The sequence below is a fragment of the Manis javanica genome, chromosome 8, assembly GCF_040802235.1.
Source record: "Manis javanica isolate MJ-LG chromosome 8, MJ_LKY, whole genome shotgun sequence".
Taxonomy (NCBI): domain Eukaryota; kingdom Metazoa; phylum Chordata; class Mammalia; order Pholidota; family Manidae; genus Manis; species Manis javanica.
This window is the reverse complement of record NC_133163.1, coordinates 47818933-47841689: the sequence shown is the minus strand read 5'-3', so window position 1 is coordinate 47841689 and position 22757 is coordinate 47818933. Positions and strand designations below refer to the sequence as shown.

Below are 22757 nucleotides of genomic sequence, written 5' to 3'. Positions count from 1 at the left end.
CACACAGACACACACAGACCCACACGTGCAAAGCAACCTGTAGTGAGCATTGGAGAGTATTAAAAATAGAAAAGAAATAAGTTTTGAATCTTATAAAACAACATGCAGAAGCTAATGCTTATTGTTGAAGAAAGATTTACTTAGGTCTAAAACCTTAAATTAGGTGAGCAAAGACTGATAAAAGAGGAAGGAGGAGTATATTCTAAATTTTCCTCAGTGAGCTGGTGGTTTTTTTCTATAATTACAGGGAAAGATATACATTATCATTTAACATGAAATAATGTTTTCTGTGACCAAGTGGTTTTTGCTTGAAAACTGACATCTCCAAGAGAATACTTTTCAAGCAAGCTTGTCTCTAAAACTGAAAATACTATAGGATCAGATGGGCCATGCATCTGGTTTCATTTGGCAATGAAGGAAATCAAGATAGTCTGAGGCTTTACAAACCTGCGTAAGGAGACAAGATACATAAATGCTTTTCTTCTAATTTTTTTTCGAGTGAAGGAAATGTGGTATCAATGAAAGTAGGCAGTAGTCGGTGGAAACTCAAACTAGGTTGACCTTGGTAAGATAAGTTTTCTCATTTCATACGCTGGTAAAAAAAAATGTTTTTATTGCTGATAAGTTTGCTCAAGAATTCATGAGTTGCAGTTGAGCCAGCATAACAATTTTGAAATAAATTTTTTTTCTCTTTGGTTTTTGCCTTTATTGAAGCTTTGATTTGAAGTGAGAGGAAAGTGGAATCTTGTGAATCTTGACATGTTAATTTTCCATAGAATGGGTGTGGGAACAAGAAACTGGTAATTATGCTTATGATGAATATAATAAATAATTGTGACTTTTAAAAATATTAAAGCTTTAGTTTAAATCATCTCTTCCCCCATCTTTACTGTGATTTTGTCTTTGCTGAACTTATGTCTATACAAACTATAGTTGATGAAAGAAAAAAAAGGTGTTGGGGGATTTGGAGAAAATCCATAATATTGTAGTGTAAATATTTGTTTAGTCAGGGAAATGTTACCGCTCCCTGATTTTTAATAAAAACAGAAGACCCAGTTCTTGGCCTGGACACAATTAGCAACCTGCCCCTGCCCTGTAATCCTCCAAAAATTCTGATTAATTTTGTCATTGATTGCTGACAACTTACCTACAGTTTCCCATCTTTAATACATTTCAAGTGTGCAGAGGTAGGATGCAGTATGGGTAACAGAGAGGACGTCTTAGGGTTATTTGTAGACTATGAATTGTCCTAAACCATTCATTATTGTGTCCCCAAGGGTTTGGCATGTTATTTGTACATTGTACAAATTTGACATGTATCTTGCAGGGTAGGAATTTTAAAAGATGTACAACATCAGTATGTACGAAAGGCCAACCAAAAGTACTGATGACTTGCACACAGACTCTGCTAGTTGTGTAGAGACATGGAATAAATATGAATCTCAGTCTTTGCTCTCAGTGAAGTGGAAAGTTTGTTAGGGAGACCAGTGTAACACATGAAATGATCAGTAAATGGATGTAAAGCTGACTTGTATTTTCTTCCCTGTGCCTGTGTTTCTTCATCTATGAAATGGATTAGTAAAACTACTTATCCCAATAGGGCCTCGTAGGTAGGTAGTGCTCCGCTGAGGTTAGCCCATCATTGTAATTATTTAAATTATTACTAATTTGTAAATAGGAGGTAAGAGAAAGAAGTGATCATTATGTGCTGTAGCAGTGAAGAAAATTTAATTAAATAATTGAGATTTGAGCTGGACCTTGGAATAGCCAGCTGACAACCTGAGCAATGGGGAGGTCATACCAGGTGAGTAAGTGGCTGTAGAGGCATGTGGATTGCTGCTTCTACAGGTAAGAGAACAGCTTGACTGGTTCAGTGGATATGTATTGGACTTTGTGGGAAAGAAAATTGAATAGATAGGGTGGGGTGAGATTATGGAGGTTTCACAAGTCAGGCAAGGAGTCTGGATTTTGAAATGATCAGCAGCGATTGTCTACACTTAAGTAAAAGGAGTGATGTGACAAAGACAGCCTGGTAGCGGGAGGCAGGATGGTGCCAAAGAGTGGATCACTGAACTCAGGGAGGCCAGAGGGGAGGCTGTTGAGCAGCCTAGTTGAGTTGCAATCAAGGTCTGGCTGGCAGAATGGAGAGTCAGAGATAGAACCAAGGAACGATGAAGGAAGAAGTGACAAGCCAGGAAAAAAGAGCAAAGCAGCAAAAGACAGACTATTTTGAGATCTGGGCTCACACTTGCTGAGACCAATACCAGTACACAATGTTGATACATAGATACATACATATGTATAGAACAGTTGAGGCCAAATAATTGAGGAAATCACTGAAAATGAAACTTCTGAGGACTGTAGGTTTTATGGCCAAGCAAAGAATAAAGGTTAAGAATAAATTGGGAAAGAATATGAAGAAAAGGGTGTCTTCTTTCATGTTATTTTAGTTTGTCTCTGTTATGTATCTGTGTTCTTGCTGTGTAGGAAATAAAGACCTAGAAAGCAAACATTGGCTGAGAAATCCAGGACTGTAATGAGCTATTTACAAATGTGTACCTCTCCTGGTCTAATGGTGCCCCAGGGTAAGACTGCATTATGTTTATGTATGTGATTGGGGTAGTCAGGTGTCCTACGGAGGTTCAAATCCTGACACCGCCACTCAAGCTGTATGCCCCTAAGGGAGTGACTGAACCTCTCTATGCTTTAGCCTCTTTATGAGTAAATGGAGTGATAATAGTATCTACCTCATAATGATATTGTGAGGCTTATGAACAGTAATACATGCCAAATGCTTAGAACAGTGCCTGGTGAGTACTAGATGTTATCAGGGCCAAGTTGTACGTTAGTGGTGCTGGGTCATGGTATAGTGGGGAGAGTAGTAACATTGTAACCCTTTGCTCAAGAAATGGGCCTGCAACCAGTATGTTAAAAAATATAGTTGTGAAAGGCAGTTCCTGTGAAGCCACATGTACAATACTAAAAGTAAAGAGTATCAGAATGAGTGTGTGGGGTATCCATTAAAACCAAATTCTTAGTTTCAGGGAGTAGCCCCTTGCTTTATCATGCACTGATCATTTAGTTAAAACCATGCCATGCAGATTGTGTTCTTATATACATAGCATTTGAAAGGTAAGAGTGAAAATACTAGGTGCCTACTATTTGCAAAAGTGTAAGGTGTAAAGGACACAGACACCTCACAAGTTAATATATTTGAATTCCAGATTGAGTTTCCTTAGATTATGTTTTCCCTGATTGAACAAGCGGGCTTTTCTTGTAGCTTTCACACTGCAGGCAAGTTATATCCTAGGTCCTGAAGAGTGGCCAGCTTACAGTGAGTGTGTGCTGTTGAAGGAAAATTCCCAGTCACTCAACTGAAGACTGGAAAGCATCAGGGTGCCTCCTGGCATGTGGGCTCCTCCAGATGCTCCCTGGAGTGGGCCACTCAGCCAACAAGGAAATCAGCAACAGAGATTAGGGCATGTGCAGAACAGGCCCATTTGTTTTTCCAGGAACTGGCCCTAATTTGTATTATGTTTTATTTTTTTTTGTTCACATCATGCTTTATAATTACATTTTTATTTTTTTATTTTATATATAATTACATTATGTTTTACTTTTTTTTGTTCAAATCATGCTTTATAATTACATTTTCCCTGGGTATACCTGTAGGCAGGCAGGATGGTGATGGGAACCTCAGCCCCTGCCATTTTTCAAAAGAGTTTGAAGTGTCAGAACTGGAGAATGGGGATCATTTCAGCCTAGAAAAGAAAGACATGTCTAGCAAAGGATGACAACCTGAACGTGATTAGTGCTTTTCATGACATAAAAGAGATGCTGCTTCCAACAGAATCATCTAGCTTTACCTACTTTGGGCTCAAATCCAGATGTTCCCTAGAGCTATTTGCCAAACTGCCTGAAATGTTGGCTGGGGCTTATGTCATGGCACAAGGGCAGGATGCAGGCGCTCTCTCTGGAGCCAGCCCCAGCACATGGTGTCGTGGAGGATGCAGAGCTCATACCCACGTTTGGCTGAAGGCCATGGGCTCCCTCCAGAGCCAGTGGAAAGGCTTTGCCTTTTGTGCATCTAGAACAAAGCTTGAATTAGAGCAGAGCAGCCTGGAAGAGCTCTGTAGGTGTTCCCGTGCCCTGTTTTTACTTCTCTTTCAAGGGAGTCAGAATCACGTCTTGTACTCCCCCTGTCTCTGCTCATTGAGAATCACTGGGAATACTGAACTTCAGGATGGCCACAAAAATTCTTACAAAGTTGGAGAATCTGAAGAGCAGAGACAGGCATAATGTAACTATATCTGGGAAACAGGGAACTGCAGTTGGGGAAGGAAGTCTGAAGAGACAGTCTGTGTTTGGTTGATTTTTTATGCATCCAGTGATGTTTCCTCCTGTTCTGGTTTAAGAAAAGTCTCTTGAAAGCTAAGTGTATTTTAGTGTAGTGACACCCTGGAATATTATTGCTACCAGTACCAGTTTGGTTTTATATAGTGTTTTTCAAGGGTTCTTGATTGCAGGATTCATTCATTTATTCAGTAAGTACTTACAGCACATTTTTTTTATTTGTTGGGTACTGTTCTGAACACAGGATGTAGTCGTGAGCATGACAGTGGAGCTCCCTGCTCACATATGCTTACATTCCAACTGGGGGAGACAGACAATACACAAATAAACACAGGGAAAAGCCAGAAATCAACTCCTTATGAAGAATGTATGCTATTTCCGTTATGGCATGTTGTCTTAGCATTTGGATGTCTAATGCCTTGAACACAGAAGACAGTCAATAAGTCTTTGTTAAATACATGAAAAAAGCAAACATTTCCACTAAAAATTCTATCTTTATTTTTAATACCAAATCCCAAAATGGTGGCCTAGGGTTAGAGGTAAATAAATAAAAACAACAGTGTTAGCTCTACTTTAATGAGGGTCTGAAAACTTAGGAACTAGCTAGGAACACTCAGGACTTGTGTTTGAATTAGAACCTAGGTCAGGTTTGGTTCAATCATGGGAAACATAATCCATTTAGTTTTCTGAAACAGAAACAGTGTAATACAGGGAATTCGGCACATTCAAAATTGTTAGAGAGGGAAACCTGCCCTCCTGAGAATCATGATCGAAGTGGGCAGAGTCACGTCACTTGAATTACCTGATAAGGTGTGGGGAGTGATGCCAGCAAGATGGCAAACTAGGTAGTTCCAGACTTCAGACCCCCTCACAAGAAGAGCAGCTAGCAACTATCCATAGGCAAGATGCCTTTGTTAAGGTCTCAAAATGGTTAGGAAGCCTGAGAGGGGGGATGCTAGGCTGGGACTCCTAGATGACTCCCAGAATGAGTTGTTAATCCAGCCTGCCTGGAGAAGCCCCCTCTGCCTCCTCCTGCTCCAGTCAGGACCAGGGTGTGATCAGGAGCTCACTGATTGAGCTATTGGCTTCAAGAACACATCCCCTTAGCTGCAGTGAAACAATCAGGAAAACTCCACTGCCGCCACCAGAGCAGCCACTCAGCAGTCACACAGCTCATGACCAGACCCTGGAACCCTGCTGCAGAAAAGCTCTTGCCTCCACAAACCAATTTGCCAACAGCAACAATAAGAGCAGCAAGACAAACAGTCCCTCCCTCACATCCATCTTCCAAGTATCCGACATGAGCATCTATTAGGAGGATTGATTTGCAGACCAAATCTTGGCTGCAAGGAGCCTGGGAAATAGTTTTTAGCTTTCCATACTCTGCATATTAGAAGAAAAATGGAATGGATGATTGGTGCCAACTTCTCATACTACATAGTCTTCCCCATCTTATCCAAGTGCAATATTTGCCACTTGGCAAAGCAATTTTGAGAAGTAGAAATGCAGTCAGTGGAGTGTTTGGTTGACATAGTCAGATTCCTGTATGAGAAGCTTCTTGGCATCCAAGATGCTTCTGTTTTTCAAAGAGAAAATAAACGATGATTTACTTTATGCCCTAGGAGGTCCTTAGAAGAACACAGTGTGATTGCAGCTCAGGTACTTTTTTTGATAATCTTGTGAAGCATGTAACCAAGTTTGCAAGCATCTGCGAAGTTGGCTCCAAGAAGCCTGAGACCATGTGTTCTAATGGGCCTCTCACCAGCCACTGGCTTTGAGAGAACAAAGAATGCCTCCTTAGTCTTTCTGTTGCCTCATAGCTCGCTGATGTGAGTTTATTTGCAGAGTTAACTTGACATGAGATGTAGGTTAGTCAGTGCAGGATGGCAGTCGAATCTCATACTCAGAGGTTGAAGCTGAGGAACTAGAGAGCATTCCATGGCAGTGGAGGACACAGCCCTTCTCCTTGGACCCTCACAGAAGGCTCTGATTTGTCTCCCAAATTACACATGGATATTTATTAATTTGATTCTCATTCAACAAGTGTATATTTTAGGTAAGTGTTCATCACCAATCTAATGTCCTTATGTTTCTTAAATAAGGATAAATGCCAGAAGGTCTCTAGCCACAGATTCCTCATTCGCAATGTGGGGATTAAAAGGAGTCACAGTGCTGGGAGGTTGGAAGGTTACCGAGAGCATGTATTAAAGCACTTTAGCATATTTACTGGCATTTATTTACCACTCAATAAATGGAAGCTTTGGTCCCTTACCCACATGATTCTTCTGTGGGTGGCTTCCGTCTTCCTGGTGGGCAGATCTTGGTGGACCACCACGTACATTGCCTCAGTCTGTGCCTGCACTTTCCTGCCCATTTCTTTTGAGGAATTCAGGCAATTTAACAAAGATATTAAGAGTGATTAATGTCTGTTCTAGTTGGAGGTGAGGAATCATTTCAGTGTATTTTGTTTTATAGTGTAGGAAAGACTTCCATGTGGCAAAAATAAACTGGTATTTACAGGAATATTTTTAATTGTATGAGAAATTTACTTGTATAGAAGAACCCTCTGTGACAATAACTGATAATGTCCTTTTTCTTTCTTGTTTGTAGTCCAAAATGATTCCCTAAGATAGCATAGGAGAAGCTGCCTGGTCCCATTGAAAACCCTTGACTAGGAAGGAGTAGGAAAATCTCGTTACTATATCTGCCTCAACATCTATTACTTGTGTAACCTTCACAGTAATTACTTCACATCTGTAAACTTCAGATTCTTCATCTGTAAGATGGAGACAATAATATCCATTTTGCCTGTTCCTCAGAATGCTTGTCAGTGTTGGTGGCAACTAATGTTCCTGCTTCTCGAATTACCCTGCTCTGAGACCCTCCCTTGGCCTGCTTTTACAGGAGTATCCCCGCTTCTTCAGGTCTCACTTAACTCATGTTCCAGTACTACAGGGCTTTTCTCTGAAGTAGAGTGAATCATAAAATGTATGTGAATTTTCCTCGCTTGATAAAGCAGGCAAACAGATTACCTAAATTAAACAGATCTAAACCCATGCAGAAAACTGAATAATAATGCAATTTCAGGAAAATTTGAGCCAAGAGATTTGGGGAGGTTTTTTAATTTTCTAGGGCTGCCATAACAAAGTACCACAAACTGAGTGGCTTAAAACAATAAAAATTAATTTTCCTACAGATCTGGAGGCTAGAAATTGAAAGTGAAGGTGCTGGCAGGGATCCGACCTTTCTGAAGGCTCTTGGGAAGAATCCTCCCTGGCTGCTTCCTAGCTGCTCGCGCCCCGGCATGCCTTGGCGCCCCTGTGTGCACAGGCATCTTCATGTGGGCTTCCTCCTTGTGTCTGTGTGTTGTCCTCTTTCCTACAAGCATTCAAGTCACTGGGTTCAGGGCGCACCTAAATCCAGTATGACCTTGACTACATCTGTAAGACTATTTCCAAAAAAAGGTCACATTCTGAGGTTCTGGGTAGATATGAATTTTAGGCGAACATTTTTCACCCACAGGGACCCTTTAAATTGTGCACTGTGTGGGGAGATTTATGCTTTCTTGGTAAGATAAACCCTAGATCCTGTACATGCTTATTTGAGGGACAGTACCACTTACCATCCTCCCATCCTAGTTTTACCTCTAACTCAATCCTGTTCAAAATTCTTTGTTCCTGTATTGGCTCTCTAACCATAAACCTGGGTGTCCCCTTGGGCTCATTCCCTGTCCTCACTATTACCTTCTGACTCCAACTAGTCATTCTTTCTCCTGAGTCCCAGTAGTGTCTCCCGGTACCTTAGTCTCCCACAGCCAGCGTGCTGGCTCCTACGCTGCTGCCTTAGATGCTGTACGAGCCTCAAGGCAAAACCCCGTGGCACTGACTGGTCTTCCTCCCCTGCTCCCATCTCCACCTTGCCTCCTGAGTCTTTAGAAATGCAAAGCTGGTCAACTCACATCTTTGCTGACAGTCCTTCAGTGACTCCATCTATCTGTCAGCTAATTTCCACCTCATCCCCGCTCTCATGTTCTCACACATGCGTTTCAGTCCAGCCACACTGAATATCCTGCGATTTCCTGAGCTCACCATACTCTTCCTCACCCCATTCCCTGGCACAGCATGCTCCAGCAAGCCTGCCTGGCTCACATTTGTTCATCCTTGGGGAGGACTTATCTCAAATTCCATTTTTATTTTGAAGCTATCGCTGAGGATTCCCAAGCTGGATTAGGCAACCCTTCTGTACACATGTTATCCTCTTCATGTGTATGCACTGGTGGCTTACTCTGTGCTTTTTGTCTGTCTCTCACCAAGATTCCTTCATGGTATGTACCTTTCTTCTCTATATTCCAGATGTCCATATCCCAGACACCAAACGCAGTACCAGGCGAATAGTGGGTAGGTGATTAAATGTTTGTTGAACAAGTGAAATGAAATCTTCCTGACAGAGTTTAAAACTAGTAACTGGCCAAATCCGGGGGTCCGATATGTGGCTCATTCATATACAGTATGCAATTCTTTGAGATTTCTGATTTCTGTGTTAGAATATTCAACACAATATGCCCTGTGTTTCTCCAGGGCACTGTGATCATGTCATCCCACGTCATGTTGGCAACTATATATGTGGCAACAGAAGCACATACATAGATATATTTTCATGTTATATATATATCTTCATTTTTTACTTATGTAGCTGTATTTTTATAACTAAGAGAAAAACCTTTCTGACAGGTTTAGTTTCCTGAGGAGATAAGAGATCACCTCCCTTCAAGCAGAGGGATCGCTAAGAAATGTGTCAGTACATTTCTCTGGAATTACCTCAAAGATCCAGATCTGTTTTCTGCACTGTCCCCTTGAATTTCCAGTCTTTTCTGTAAGCTGGATCACTTTCTTTCTGGGAGACTGAGTGGGCTCAGGAAGGGTGTCTGACTCTGAGGCATCAGCAGTGTGTAGCCCCTCTGCACTAGGGATGCCTGGGTGTGCCTGCTGTGTGCATTTGGTGTATTGGCATTTTCATTCACCAACTGCACAGCATTTATGAAATTCTCACTGTTTATCTCTCCTGTAACTGGCACTGTGGAAAAAAGAAAGACTAGAATAGCTCCCTAAGGAACCAGATTTCATACTTGTATCTTCAGCATGATGCTTTATACTTGCACAATGCTAATCACTTTCCTGGTCAGTCCAGAGCTTTGTTTTATCTGCATACTGAAACACAGAATGCTTGTTTAGTGGTGATTCTGGTGGTCAGGATGCTTGTCCTTATGCTGAAGATGCCATTGACTCCCTATGTGTCATTTAACATATGTTGTCATGTCAGCCCTAAATCTCTGACCTTACAGTCCTTAGAATGATGTAATGTTACATAGTTGAAATGAAAAGATGTCCCAGATACAGTATGAAAGGAAGAAAGCAGTTTCAGAATAGTACATATAGTGTGTTTATACAGTATAAAACCATTTTTTTTTAAATGCTGGCAAAATGTTGTTCTAGGACCAGCAGCATGAGCATTACCTAGGAACTGTATATTCTTAGGCCTCACTGCCCAGCCTGTGGAATCAGAAGCTCTGGGTGTGGGGCTGGTGGCATGGTCTCCAGGCGGTCCTGGTGTGTGCTCAGCTTGGAGAGCCACTGCCCTTGTGTCCTGTCCTGGCAGAGTTTGCTGCTGCCTGTGGTGTCCTGGGGCCAAGTATGGGTCTGTAACACCTTTATAATTTGCACAGTCCCAGGAAATGAGTTGGTGACGTTTTGTAAAGGACTCTGATTACATTATTTCAGATGCATTGTATTCGGGCATGCCTTTCCTTTATAAAATCAGTAAAATAAAATGCTAAAAAATTGTATGTACAAAATGATACTGGTGACTATATGAAAAAATATCTGGAGGACTACACATTAAGCCAGTGCTTTCTAGACTTTGATGTGCATACAGATTACTTGGAGGATTTGTTAAAATGCAAGACTGGATTGAGGCCTGTTCTGCATTTCTAACCAGCTCCAGGCCAAGGCTGCTGATCACATTTTAAATAGCAAGGCACTAAAGTGTTATTCCATGGTGAGCTCTAGAAAGGAAAATTGTGGGGGGTTTTTACTTTGTGCATTATTTGAATATTTTTTATTTTACTAAGAGCTATATTCCAAGAGAAGAATAAAGAATTTAAAAATCTTTCACCAGACATGCCTTACTTCTATATCTCTGTTATGCAGGCTTAGCCTTAAATTTTTTTTCTGAAAGTGTATTAAAAGAAAACTGATTGGTTGGCCTGTTATATCCCTACACCTTCCAGATCATTATAGATATGAATGTCACATGTGGTAGTGTTAGGAGTGGAGGGCCTAGGGAGGGATTCATATTAGCTGGGAATTTTTCAATGGCAAGCATCAGAAGCAACTGAAACAGGCTTCAGCAGCTAAAAGAGCATTTTAAGAAATCCAGGGGAAATGCTGCTTTCAGTCACGGCAGAATCCAAGTCTTCAGATAACATTCTCAGGAACTGGGCTCTTGCCGCCTCTCAGCTCTGCGTTCCTCTGCAGTGGCTTTATTGTCAAGGCAGCCACTCTCTCCCTAGAATGCTATCAAGAGCATGAGGCTCTGCCTTATCAGACTGGCAGCCACAGCAAGATCACTCCTCTTCCCAGCAAAAGTCCCAGGGATGACTCTGCACAAACCCATCTCTGAATCTATTAATGACTCTGGTTGGCTGGACTTGGCCACATGCCTACCTCTGAAGGATCCTGGGGCGGTACGAACCCCGTCCAAACTGGCTGGGAGGAAGAGGTGATCTCCCAAAGGAGAACTGAAGTGTTGATACAAGAACAAGGGAGAATAGATATCAAAGTGAGGGATGGGGTTCTGTTATTGTGAAGATGGTTCAGTCCACTCTTCTCATTTTACTTAATTGGAAACTAGGTGAAATGATTTATCCAAGATTACAGTAGTAAACAGCAGAGCCAATTTCTGCCCTGCTGCTCTATCCTCCTTCTTGGTGGAAAGCAGGAATGAATCAAACACGAAGCCTCTATAACACTTGCTTGTCATTGAAATGTCTCCTTAAACACTGTATTTCATGATATTAAACCTAAGGAACTGTAACTACACATCTATCATCTTTGACTCTCCCACATTGCCTGCCCAGAGTGAGAAAACCACATTCCTTCTGTGACAGTAATCCTTGCTACTTGTTCCGTCTTTAGGGAAACAAGTCAAAGCTTGACAAAGTGTAGTTGCTGGTCTACTTGGAAGAAGTTCGAGCTCTAACCAGGTGATACTATGAGTAAAGTGGACGTCCTATGGATGGAGGGGCTCACACCAGCCTCTGCTCTTCTTTTGTGGCATATTTTTATCCCCTGGACTTGATTAATAGTCTAGACTGGGTCTTCCCTTTAGGAGGGCTCATTGCCCTCTCAGTTTTCCCAGGCACTATGATATCCCTGAGGACAGGTACAGGCATGCATTGCAAACCTAGAGGCTTGCCAAAGAAGTATGTCTCCTGTTTGTGAAGGGGCAATGTAGCAATTATCTGTGAGTAATGCAGTGGCAGATCTTCTGTAAGAAACGAAAGCCGAATAAGAGGGCTTTCTTCTCCTTGAAAGAAGAGTATTGGATGAACTAACTCTTGCCTTGAGAACTCTCCTCTCGTTCCCCCAAACTCTATCCCTTCCTCCCCAGACATCCTTTCTTAGGCACCCTACTCTGGCACTTACTAAGCCATGGGATAATTGGTTGGAACTAAACAATCTGCTTGCTCATAGCAATTGCAAGTTTTCTTTTGATGGTTCTGGTTCCAGGGCAGGAAACTGAAGACTGAATCCTGGAGTCTATTCCATTCGGGGAGCAGCAGCTTGGCTTCGGGTGGCTACAGCAGCAGGTAGGAAAAGAATGGTTGTTCTAACCCTTTGTTTTTCATAAAATATAGTTTGAAGGCAAATTTAATGTTAAATGTCAGTGTATTGGGCATAGCAGAATCACCAAAGATTTTAAATAATACAATTTCTGTCTGTAAACCATCTCAAGCTAATGAGAGTATTTGTCCCACTGTTAGAGAACCTATCTCATGATCTCTTTCCTGGGGAGGGGGTGCCTTGGGCTATCTGGCATAATAGCCATTGTAGTCAGTGCCAGGGAAACTCATGTCCTGATGAATTAGGCGACATCTGTGTTCTCTGGATTTTCATTTAGTGTTCACATTTACATATGTATGTGTCCCATACTCCAGACACACAATCACCTTAGTTAAGAACCCTCACGAAAACAGATGAAGATCTGACCAGACGACAGGCACCCTTTGATGCATTGTTTTATTCTAAGTTTTTCAAGGGTTCATCAGTTGACTTCTTGTAAGGCACCACGGTAAGTTTTTCAAAAGGAAGTTATTAGGTGACTGAGAAATACTGAGTAGGTGTCAGTTACCTTAGTATCAGTTACATATTCACCCTCTGCATCGCAAAAGATTTTTATGTATTTCAGGTCATGCATTTCTTATAAGGAGTGCAACTTAGTAACACTAGACAAGAAAGCATAAGGTGAGTGTGAGGAGCTGTTACAGAGTTGTTGTAGCCAGATCCCCAGGGTCATATAACCAAAATAGGATGCATGCATGATAGAAGGAAGTAATAAAGGGAATATGGAAAAGAACAAAATGGAGTTTTATGAGAATTTTTAGGTCTACTTTTTAAGAGCAAACTAAGTTTGTAAGTTGGCCACCAGAGAATCAGTTCTCAGAAAATAATTTTTAACTGTGTGATTACATCACTTTTTAAATGACCCAATATTGAGGTTATCTCCTGTTTTGCATTGTGTGTGTGTGTGTGTGTGTGTGTGTGTGTGTGTGTGTGTGCACACGTGTGAGAGAGATGATGTGGGCTTTGGGGGTAAGCGGAGACACCCTTCTGATGTATTGCGTTACAGACAGATGCTGGGTTATTTTAAAATGCATGTCAGTAATCACGTATTCTGCAAACATCAGCACCTTCTGTGTTCTAGGCACTGTGCTAGGCTCTGGACTATATGTCATGCTGAATTTCCTCTTCCACAACCTTTGCATACCTTTTATTAGTATCACAAAAGAGAGATAGCTCCGGAGTTTTAGTGCCATTACTGTACTCCTAAGATGGGATCCTAAGATGGCCCAGAGTACCTGACCTGCTTGCACACTGACTTGCTAGAAGAATATATATTGTCTTCCAGTTGGAAATGACACCCTACTGAAAATAAGCAGTACCTCTCAAGCTTCCTTAAAATCCAGTTCTCAGAGGCCAAGGAGTAGAAGGGCACTACTATAAGATGTGGGTCCTGTTTGTGATTCCTGAGTTCCCTGGGTGAGGGAGATGCTGGCTCTCACTCTCTGGAAGCTGGGCCTGAAGCCATGCAGCCTCTAAGGCAGGAGCAAGATCTTCTCTGCCCAGCTCTCTCCCTAATGCCCTGGTGGGAGGAAGGGGTATTTGGGAGGGGGCAGACCCTTTCTCCTTTATAAGACTCTCCTCTGGGTATCCTCCAGGGGATTATCTTCTTCATTTTGTATCAGGTGTGAATGGTCCCTGGGACCTCAACAAATGTGACTGAACTTCCTTGCATGCTAGCGCTGGGCCCTCTGCTGTCCTTAGAGGCCGGCTCCTCAGCTGACTTGAAGCAGACCCAGAGGCATGGGTCATAGACATAAACGTTGCCTCATTACCAGCAAATGCTCTTTCTGTTCACTTTCCACCTATAGTTGCTTCTTCTCCTGGTTGCTATAAATAACACCATTTCCCACTCCAGGAAATGAAACTGAATGTGTCACTGATGATCCCTAAACTCTGCATGTCCCTCAGTATTGGTGAGAAATGCTACCATGGGTCAAACGACAAAGAAGGGACAAAATACACAGCAATAATGCACAAATAATAATAGCACCTAACATTTGTGAGAACTGGCTATGGGCCAGGCACTGTTCTGAAGGCTTCACATACGTGATCTCATTATTCTTTACAACCACCTGTGAGGAAAGTACTATAGTATCCCCATTACACAAAGAAATTGAGGTGTAACCATTTACCTGCTGCTGGAGGTTTAGATCCAAGTGCCTGACTCCAAAGCACTCAACCACAGCCTGTGAAGAGAGTGGCAGTCAAGTTTAGCTTGAATACTGGCCAAGAAAAGATAGTACAGGCCCATGAGGAGGTGCTTGTATAGATGCCCTCTGGCCTCCTTAATTCCCCTGCGCTCCTGTGATGCCTGTGGAAGGGTCTTCAGGAGACCACCAGGGAGACCAAAGGCCTTGCTCTGCTGCCTGCGGCTTCTCTCTGCAAGTGGCCTGTCATGCCTCCCTTTGAGGTCTGGCAGCCAACATTTATCTTTGTCTTTGTTTACAAACAAGGACTGTGCACCCTGTTCTTTCTGTCCTATTTGGAACTGACTTGAATTCTAATGGAGCATATCTTCTGTTTCCACTGTGCTGGTGTTTTTAGAGACAGACTCCAGCCTTAAGAGAAGTCAGAGAGTGTCCATAACTAGAACTTTTTCATTGATTTTTAGCTAACATAGTCCTCAGTGCCTACCTGGAACTAAGAGGAATCCTCCTTTCAGAATGGCCTCTATTTTATCAATTATCATTCCTAATACCTGTGTGAAACTGCTGTGAGAAGAGTTTAGAAAGTCTCCAGTTTATTTGCTTTTGGGCTTCACAATTCATAAGTCATGTCACAGGCTCATTTCTAAGGGGTACATGTGGAACCCCTGCCTGTTTCAACTCTTCCATAATATGGTTCTTGTCTCACAAGACTAAGGGTAGGCTTAGATCAGCCCCTGCACCAAGACCATTGGATGACCCTTCAGTTAACTTGAGCAGCACATCAAGATTCCATCTCTTTAGACTTTTTATAAGTGATTTTTTATTGTGTGAATTGGCAGTGAAGTAGTGAAGCACCATCTCCTCTGGAATTTGGCCTTATATTGCCTATTTCCAGTTTCAAAGGGTTTCTCTTGTTTTGTATTTTGCTTGAAGAGAATGAAAGAGTTGGAGGTTTAAGACAACAAAAATAGAGGGGACTAATATTAATTGAGTACCTACTATGTGCCAGGTACTTACCTCTTTACAAATGAGGCAATACTTAACTTGACTGAACCTGGTGAGGAAAAAAGACCTATTGAGGTGGAAAAAGCTGTTTCAGAAAAAGTTAAGCTACTAGGTGAAGGTGAAATATGAATGTGGGATCGATGTCAAAGCCCAGGTTGCTCTCTTTACTCCATGCTGTCTCCACCATGTCATCTTGATTATAAATCCTTTTCCTGTGGACAGTGTCCCCAGGTGGCTTATCTCCTTTGATCTTCACAATCCCGGGATTTAGGTATATCACACCTATTTGGTAAATGGGGAAACGAAGATTCAGAGGGTGCTTCTTGGGTTAATGGAAATCAGCTTGATAATTTCCTACTCATCTTGGAGACAACTGACTTCCTGGAGAAAGGGTGCTCATATGAAAAAATTAACCCCCAATATCATAATCAGCAGTAATCTACTTGTATTACTTTAGATTTTCCAAACCTTGATCTTAACAATATGTATCTACTTACATATGTCCTACTTTATGTTTCTCACATAATTTTATTTCATAGACACAGGTCAGTGTCAGTGAAATGACATACTTGTTACTTATGCTGACATAGTTTTATAGCCTGTTACTCAGGCCAATTCCTTATTACTGAGCATTTGAAATGGACTAAAGAACACAACTTCATTTTATCCTTCTGGTTTTCCTTTAAGAGGGTATGGTCTCTGAAGAAGAAATCACTGTGTCAAATAGTGTGACAAACTTTACAGCTCTAACAACAAATTGCCAGATTCTTTCCTTGAAAACCTTGCACTGCCACCAGCAGCAAACAAGGGACTTGTTTCCCTACAATTCCAGGTTGTCCAAATCTTTATTGAGCTTAATTCACTTGTAGTTCCCTCTCAAAAAGTTTTGGGGGTACTGTTACTACGCTTTCTTCTCATCACTGAGCTGTCTGAGAATGGATGCTGAGCCAGCTAACTCCAGCATTAGCCTCCAGTCAGAGTTATGAAGACCTGAAATGCCATGTTCTATGGCTTAAAGAAGCTGGAGAGGGGAGTAACAAGTAAGGAGTTAAGTTGAGGAATAAAGAGAAACAGGTAGAGAACTTACTGATTAATAAGTAAGTCAGAGGAGTATTAGATGATATGGACTAGTAACGTAGTTTAACTCAATTTATCTACAGTGTTATCACTTCAATCAATATACAATTATTAATAAGATATTTTATATATTTTTCATACTAGGTTTTTGAAATGCAGTGTACATTATACCCTTCTAATACATCCCAATTCAGACTAGCCACATTTCAAGTGCCCAGTTGCTGCATGTGACTAGTGACTACCATACTGGACAGCCTGGCCTCAATTACTTGGAGTTCTTTGGAGTCAGGTTTCTATGAATCTTAGGAGCCTTCCGTATAGTTGGTAGGGTCTGCTTAGCACTTCCTCAAGTCTTTTAGAGGTCTTAATAAAGGCCCTTACTCCAACATCCTTGATTAATCTTTACCCTGTGATCATTTCTTACCTTGAAGATCCTTTGCCAGTGAGAAAGAATGGAAATAAGGAACAGTTTTACTTTCCAACCTAACAAAGCCTGGGCCCTCCTTGTTTCCTCTAAGTTCTGCCTTCAAACTCAGTGGTTTGTACTTAACTTATCCCTTTTTCTTCTTGCAATTTACTATGTGAAGCTGAAAAATTCACTGATGCTTTTAGCATTCTGCCCAGAAATTTCTGTAGCCAGGCCTGCAGGTTTATTAGATATGTGTTTTTTACCTTACTAATTACTACAGATGGCAGTTTTGCTGATGGTTTCAGCAATACAGGCCACCCTTTTTCCAGCCTCCAAGAACAATTTCCTCAGTGCCTGTCCTGCTTCTGCCCACCATCTGGTCCTATAGGCAGTGCCACAGGTTTAAGGTTTTGTTATGTCAGCACCCTACTCATCAATTTCTGTTTTAGGTACTCAGCAGCATAGAGCAAGAAACAACCCTGAAATGTAGTGACTTAAAGCAACAACATATTATTTCTCATGGATCTGTGAGTTGGCAGGCTAGTTCAATTGCTAGTATGACCTGGGTTCATTCATGCAGCTGCGTTCAGCCTGAAGATCATACAGGAGCTGTGCTCTGCTGGAACCGCCGGGCCTCCCTTGCTGTATGAGCTCTTTCGTCCTTAAGAAGGCTAGACTTTCTCACGGGGCAGCGGCGGCAGCATTCCAAGGGTACAAGCTTTGATGTGTAAACACCTATGAAGCCTCTACTCATCTCACACTTGCTGATCAAATTGGCCAAAATAAGCACAGGACCAAGCCCAGAGTGATTATGGGAGGAAACTACCCAGGGGCCCTGGTCCTAGGAGGCATGATTAGTTGGGGGATAACTAGTGTAAAGTTTGCCACTATCTCTTATGGGTATCTTGTGGATTTCACAAGGCGATATATATGTAAAGCACTACTTAGCTTAGTAATACTATTCCAAATCTGCCCAAAGCCCCATGGGCAGATACTGGAATTCAGTTCTAAAGTTGCTTTTACTTTATGGTTGGAAAGACCCATCTATGCTAGCTCTAGTCACGGTCTCATAGCCAAGCAACAAAGAGCTTTGCAGAGGGGACACGTTATGTTATGTGTCTGAAATTGTGCAAAAAGCCTGAGCCCAGGCAGTCTATCTCCAAGGACTATGCTCATAGGCACTATTCCAAAGCTGTCTACACTCAGGGAAGGCAAGAGAGACAGTGAAAGTAGGGGGAAAACAAGGCCTGGAGTGCAGAATAAAATAGGGCAGCATTCTAGAATCTGTGTACCTTTTTTGTAGGCGTTTAGTTCTTTGGGTTTTCCATAAACTGCCTTTCTAGAACCCTTTTCTCTGACAGCCAGCTTTCCCAATCAAGGCAGATGTGCAAGGAGGCACTTTTTTCTAGTTGATCTTCCTTGATTCTCATATATGAACTGAGCTTGTTAAATTGAAAACTTTCTGATATGTTGTGGACACAATGGCTTGGTTGCCCTGAGTGCCGAAGAGCATGGTGTTCTCAGACCTGGGCAGGGCTCCATGTCGGTGGCAAATGTACAGGTCCCAGCAGAAAACAGTCCGGTTCTGTGGCTGCCACATCAAGATTTATGGCACATGAAGGTGCCAAGTTTGCAGGGTGAGAAAAAGAAGCAGCTCACATTCACAGTAGTGTCTTTTTAAATCTGCCTAAATATTGCTGGAGTTGTATTTCAAGAGCTTCAGCAATTACACATTTTGGGAAATGGTGGGGAAATATTAAAGATATAAACTAAGGTGGAAGTAGTATAATGTAGTATGTATGGAAAGAGAAAAGTTTTAAATGAAGCAAGGTCTGTGCTACTCAACTATTTTTAGATTAGTTTTTGTTTGTATGAACATAGAAAAGCCTCAGCATTTAGTATGTCTTCACGTTAACAGAGGAAGATTTCGGAGGTCATAGAAACATGGAGGCCCTAACAGCTTCCGTGTGTACACAGATGGTCTGAGTCCTGTGCACCTTCACCTGGCTTGGAAGCCAGGGCAGCAAGCAGTGAAGTGAGCTGTTTCTAGGTTGATTTCACTGCGAGAGTCAATGGTTTTTGATGTGTTGACCTAAATGAGGAAGCTGTTTTGATCATGGATGTTGGCGGAGATTTTTTTTCCATGAATACTTACAAGAAACTTGCCAGTTTATCAGGGTGGCTGTCCTTAAGGAAGCTAGCTTCCCTTTTCCAGGAGACTTCCCTTTTCTTCCTTCATGGTATAACTCATTTCCACTGCCCAGAAACTCTGAAAATTTGGGCTTAGAATCATGCTATCCTGAATAAGGGATGGGAAACAATCCATAGTCTCTTCATTCTCTGTTCCCTTCTGCCTCACTCCCTCACTTACAGTGTTTATGTCATTTTAAATAAAGAACTTTTTGGGCATTTGTAGCAGGAACTTTCTAGAGCATTAGCTATGATTTATCTTATGTAATTTCAGCACTTGATAGGAGCCATTTATTCCCATGTTCTGCATGGCTCTTTAACCGAGTGCCTGGGATTAGGATATGTTCTATACCTCAGATTCCTGTGTGTTTAAGAAACCTCAGTTTTTTTACTTGTAGCTAATTATACCCATATTTGTAAAGGGGAAAATCATGCAACCTGCAACAGTAATACTTATATGGATCAAAATATTTCTAAGTAAATTACCTCCTTTTTTAGTCAAGTCCTTATTACTGAAATAATAGAGGTTTGTTTGTTCATTCATTGCTTTTGTGAGATGCCTCTGTTGCATCATTCCTGATGTACCACAAAGTGGAATTGGACTGTTCTAGCAGCATGTGTGGCTGATAGTTCCTGACTTGTGGGTCCAGACAGAGCTGTGTTACCAAATAGCAGTAGGCATTTCTGATTTGTTGCACCACCAGAGAATAAGGGTTTGAAGGGACCCAATGAGAAAAGTAGATAGGCTTAAAAGAAAAAAAACAATTTCTAGTCAGATCAGAGTGAGGTTTTTTTCCTGATCTGGAAACCAGTTGGAACGTCAGCTGCCGAAAAATGAAGCTGCGAACTGCCACTCACTCACATTTCCATCCCAGCATGACTCTCAAAAGCACTTTTGTGTTTCTAGACACTAAGATGCTAAAGAGCATACACTAAAATTGCCCAGATTTGTTTTACCATGTTGCAATTTAAATTTAGACAGCAGCTGCCTATCCTTTTAATTGAGCTGCTCAAATCACAGCTGAGAGGCCAACCGGCCAATGGCAGGGCACTGCAGCCCGTGTTCCTCTTCAGGTCCCGGGGCTCCACCTGGCTCTGGGGAGCAGGTCTCCGGTGGCCAGGCTCTGTTAAGGCAGACATTGTTAGGAGCTGTCCCTTCAGTGGCTGAGTCCTTCTGTGGCCGGCTGAGCCTGTGCCGTCAGAACTTCCAGTGGGAAGCAGAGCCCCACCCAGAGGCAGGGTTGGATGGCGCTTTTCTTGGTGTAACTCAGAGGTCTCAGAAAGGCTTTTTGTTCTCCAAAGATCTCCCATCCATTAGCCACACCAGTAAGGAGTCATTTCTTAAAAAAGAAAAAAAGAAAAGCAACTTAAAAGAAAGCTTATCATTTGCACAATAAGATCGTCTGTTTTTCAAATTTTTATATGAATTGGCTACATTGGATCCATTCTTTCTCATAACAAACTGGGTACCTCTCAGAAAAGGGAAAGGGGCTCACAGGTCAGGGACAAGGATAGAGAAGAGAATACAGGGTATCAGGCCCAGATGGGGGCTGGAAGAAGGGCTCCTGGCAATCAGTGTGTAGATTTGAGACCCAAAGATTCCCAGTTCTGTTTCCACAACCACAGCCTCTCTGCAGAGTCCCAAATCCATAATTATAATTCCCTTTAGATACATCTATCTGAAGACAAGTGGGCATGTTCAAAACCAAATCCATCTTTTCTTCTTTTTTGCCCAAAATCACATCTTCTGCTCTTTTCCAAGATTTCTTGTACTTCTCTCCCACTTCCTCTACCTAGTCACCAGTCCTGGAAATTTCATCTAGTCCATTCCTCTGCTGCACATCCCTACCCCCCATGGCTTCTTCCCCACTCTCAGCTTTATCACACAAACTATCGCAATGGCCGTTTCATTGGTCTTTCTGCTTCCCTCTCTCTCCCTCTCTTTGTCCTTTATTTCCTCCTTCACACTGCTGCCAAAATTGACTTTCTAAACACAAACCGTATCACAGTTCTCTCCTAAAAACCCTTCCTTTAACTATCTACCATCTCTACAGGATCAAATCTGAACTCCACGGTACAGCACCCAGAGCCTGCCTCAGTCTGGCCCTCTCACCCATCCACCTCCAGGCCTCACAGGAACACAGGCCAGGGTGACTTTACTTTTACTCTTCCTTCTGCATTAAGTGGCCTTTTCCTAGCCATCTGGCGCTCATCATTCCATCAAGCCTGACAGGAATATCACCTCCCCTGTGAAGTTCTCTGCAGCTCCGCCAGGCTGCCCCCTCCACCCCCAGTGCACTTGGATGGTACCCTTCCTGTAGCACTGATGATAAGCATGGTGCTGGCACCTAGGAAGTGTTCCATTGATGTTTCTTGTTGAATGAGGGGGATGCTGGTAGAAAAAGAGCTCTAGGAGATGACAGAAGGTGCCAGAGGGAGAAGAGAGAACTCTGAACACCAGATTAGAACAGCAAATGGGGGAGATTTACAACCATCAGACTGGAAAAGATGGAAAAGACTCTTAATGCCCTCTGTGGGGTGGGAGGAGGAAAACGGGCAGCTTCATTTGCTGTCGGAAGGGTAGAATATTGGTGGAGACTTTCTGTAGGAAAATTTTGACAGGATGCATCAAAGCTTTTAAAAAGATAGTGGGATTTGACCTAGCAATTCCATTTTGAATAATTCATGTTAAGGGAATGATCTGGCAAGGATTCAGTGGTATTTATATAAAGGTTCTTGTTTCTGTCAGCAATAACTTCTTGACATCTGAAATGCCTAACTATAGGCAATTGATTAAATAAACCACATCACATTTTATCCTGGATTGTTAAACAGTCATTAAAAGTGATAACATAGATCTATACTTATTAACATGGGAAGACTTTGATCTGTTGTAGACTGAAAAAGTTGTTATAAGAATATGCATACTATAATCTTACTTCAAAATAGTAGCACAGAAAAAATCATGAGGAATATGACTTATCATGTCAACTATGCTTATTCCCAATTGGTGGCATTCTTTACACATCCTGTATGTTCTGAATATTTTGAGATGATCATGAATTAGTTTCATGACAAAACACACACACGTAGTAAGGCAAGTCCATCAGGAGAAAGAGCTGAGAAAGCAGGAAGCGGTTGGTCAACCAGCTACCCTGGCTACCAGTTCTCAGCTTCATATAACCTCAGGGCAGACTGGCTGGCGGACATTTAAGGTAACAGAGAGGTACCTGTGTCTCTACCTTTCCTGTTAATATCCAAGCTAACCAAGAATCCATTTAAGGATATCTGGAAACACTGGAGGCTGAATCAGCTAGGGACCCTGAATAATTTATGGCTATAACCTTTTCAAAACTCCATTATAGGGGAAAATCGTTTTTAAGAAGTCCCTCTATCAGGAATCAGGTCTTGGCTGAGCTGAAACCTAGCAGGTAAACTGGGAGCAGCTTCAGAAGCTGACAGCCTCCATCTCCTTCTCTCCTTTCCCCACCAACACAGTTAGTTCCTAGAATGCCTGCTGATTTCCAGTTCAGCTGAAGCACTCCAGAGTGAGTGTTTGCTGAAACACCACCCAGGTGAGGCTGAAAGTGGGGGGCTTGGCACTGCTGCGGAGACAGCGCTGAATGCGGGACCCAGGGAGTGTACCTCTAGATCATTCCTCAAAAAATGCACAAG

The 22757-nt window shown here is 42.1% G+C and overlaps 1 protein-coding gene and 1 long non-coding RNA gene across 4 annotated transcripts in view; one reads left to right on the top strand and one right to left on the bottom strand.

Annotated features, from left to right (window-relative positions):
• The first annotated feature begins 11895 nt into the window (after positions 1 to 11895).
• FRMD6 (FERM domain containing 6) overlaps positions 11896 to 22757 on the top strand; it is a 230726-nt gene continuing 219864 nt past the window's right edge. For all 3 annotated transcript variants that reach the window (XM_073211247.1, XM_037016060.2, XM_073211246.1), the window contains exon 1: positions 11896 to 12220. The gene's annotated coding sequence lies outside the window, so the exon portion shown is untranslated. The remainder of the gene's footprint in view (positions 12221 to 22757) is intronic.
• Positions 13148 to 22757, bottom strand: part of LOC118971972 (uncharacterized) — a 91234-nt gene continuing 81624 nt past the window's right edge. The window contains exon 3 of the long non-coding RNA XR_005060721.2: positions 13148 to 20422. This is a non-coding gene — a long non-coding RNA (uncharacterized lncRNA). The remainder of the gene's footprint in view (positions 20423 to 22757) is intronic.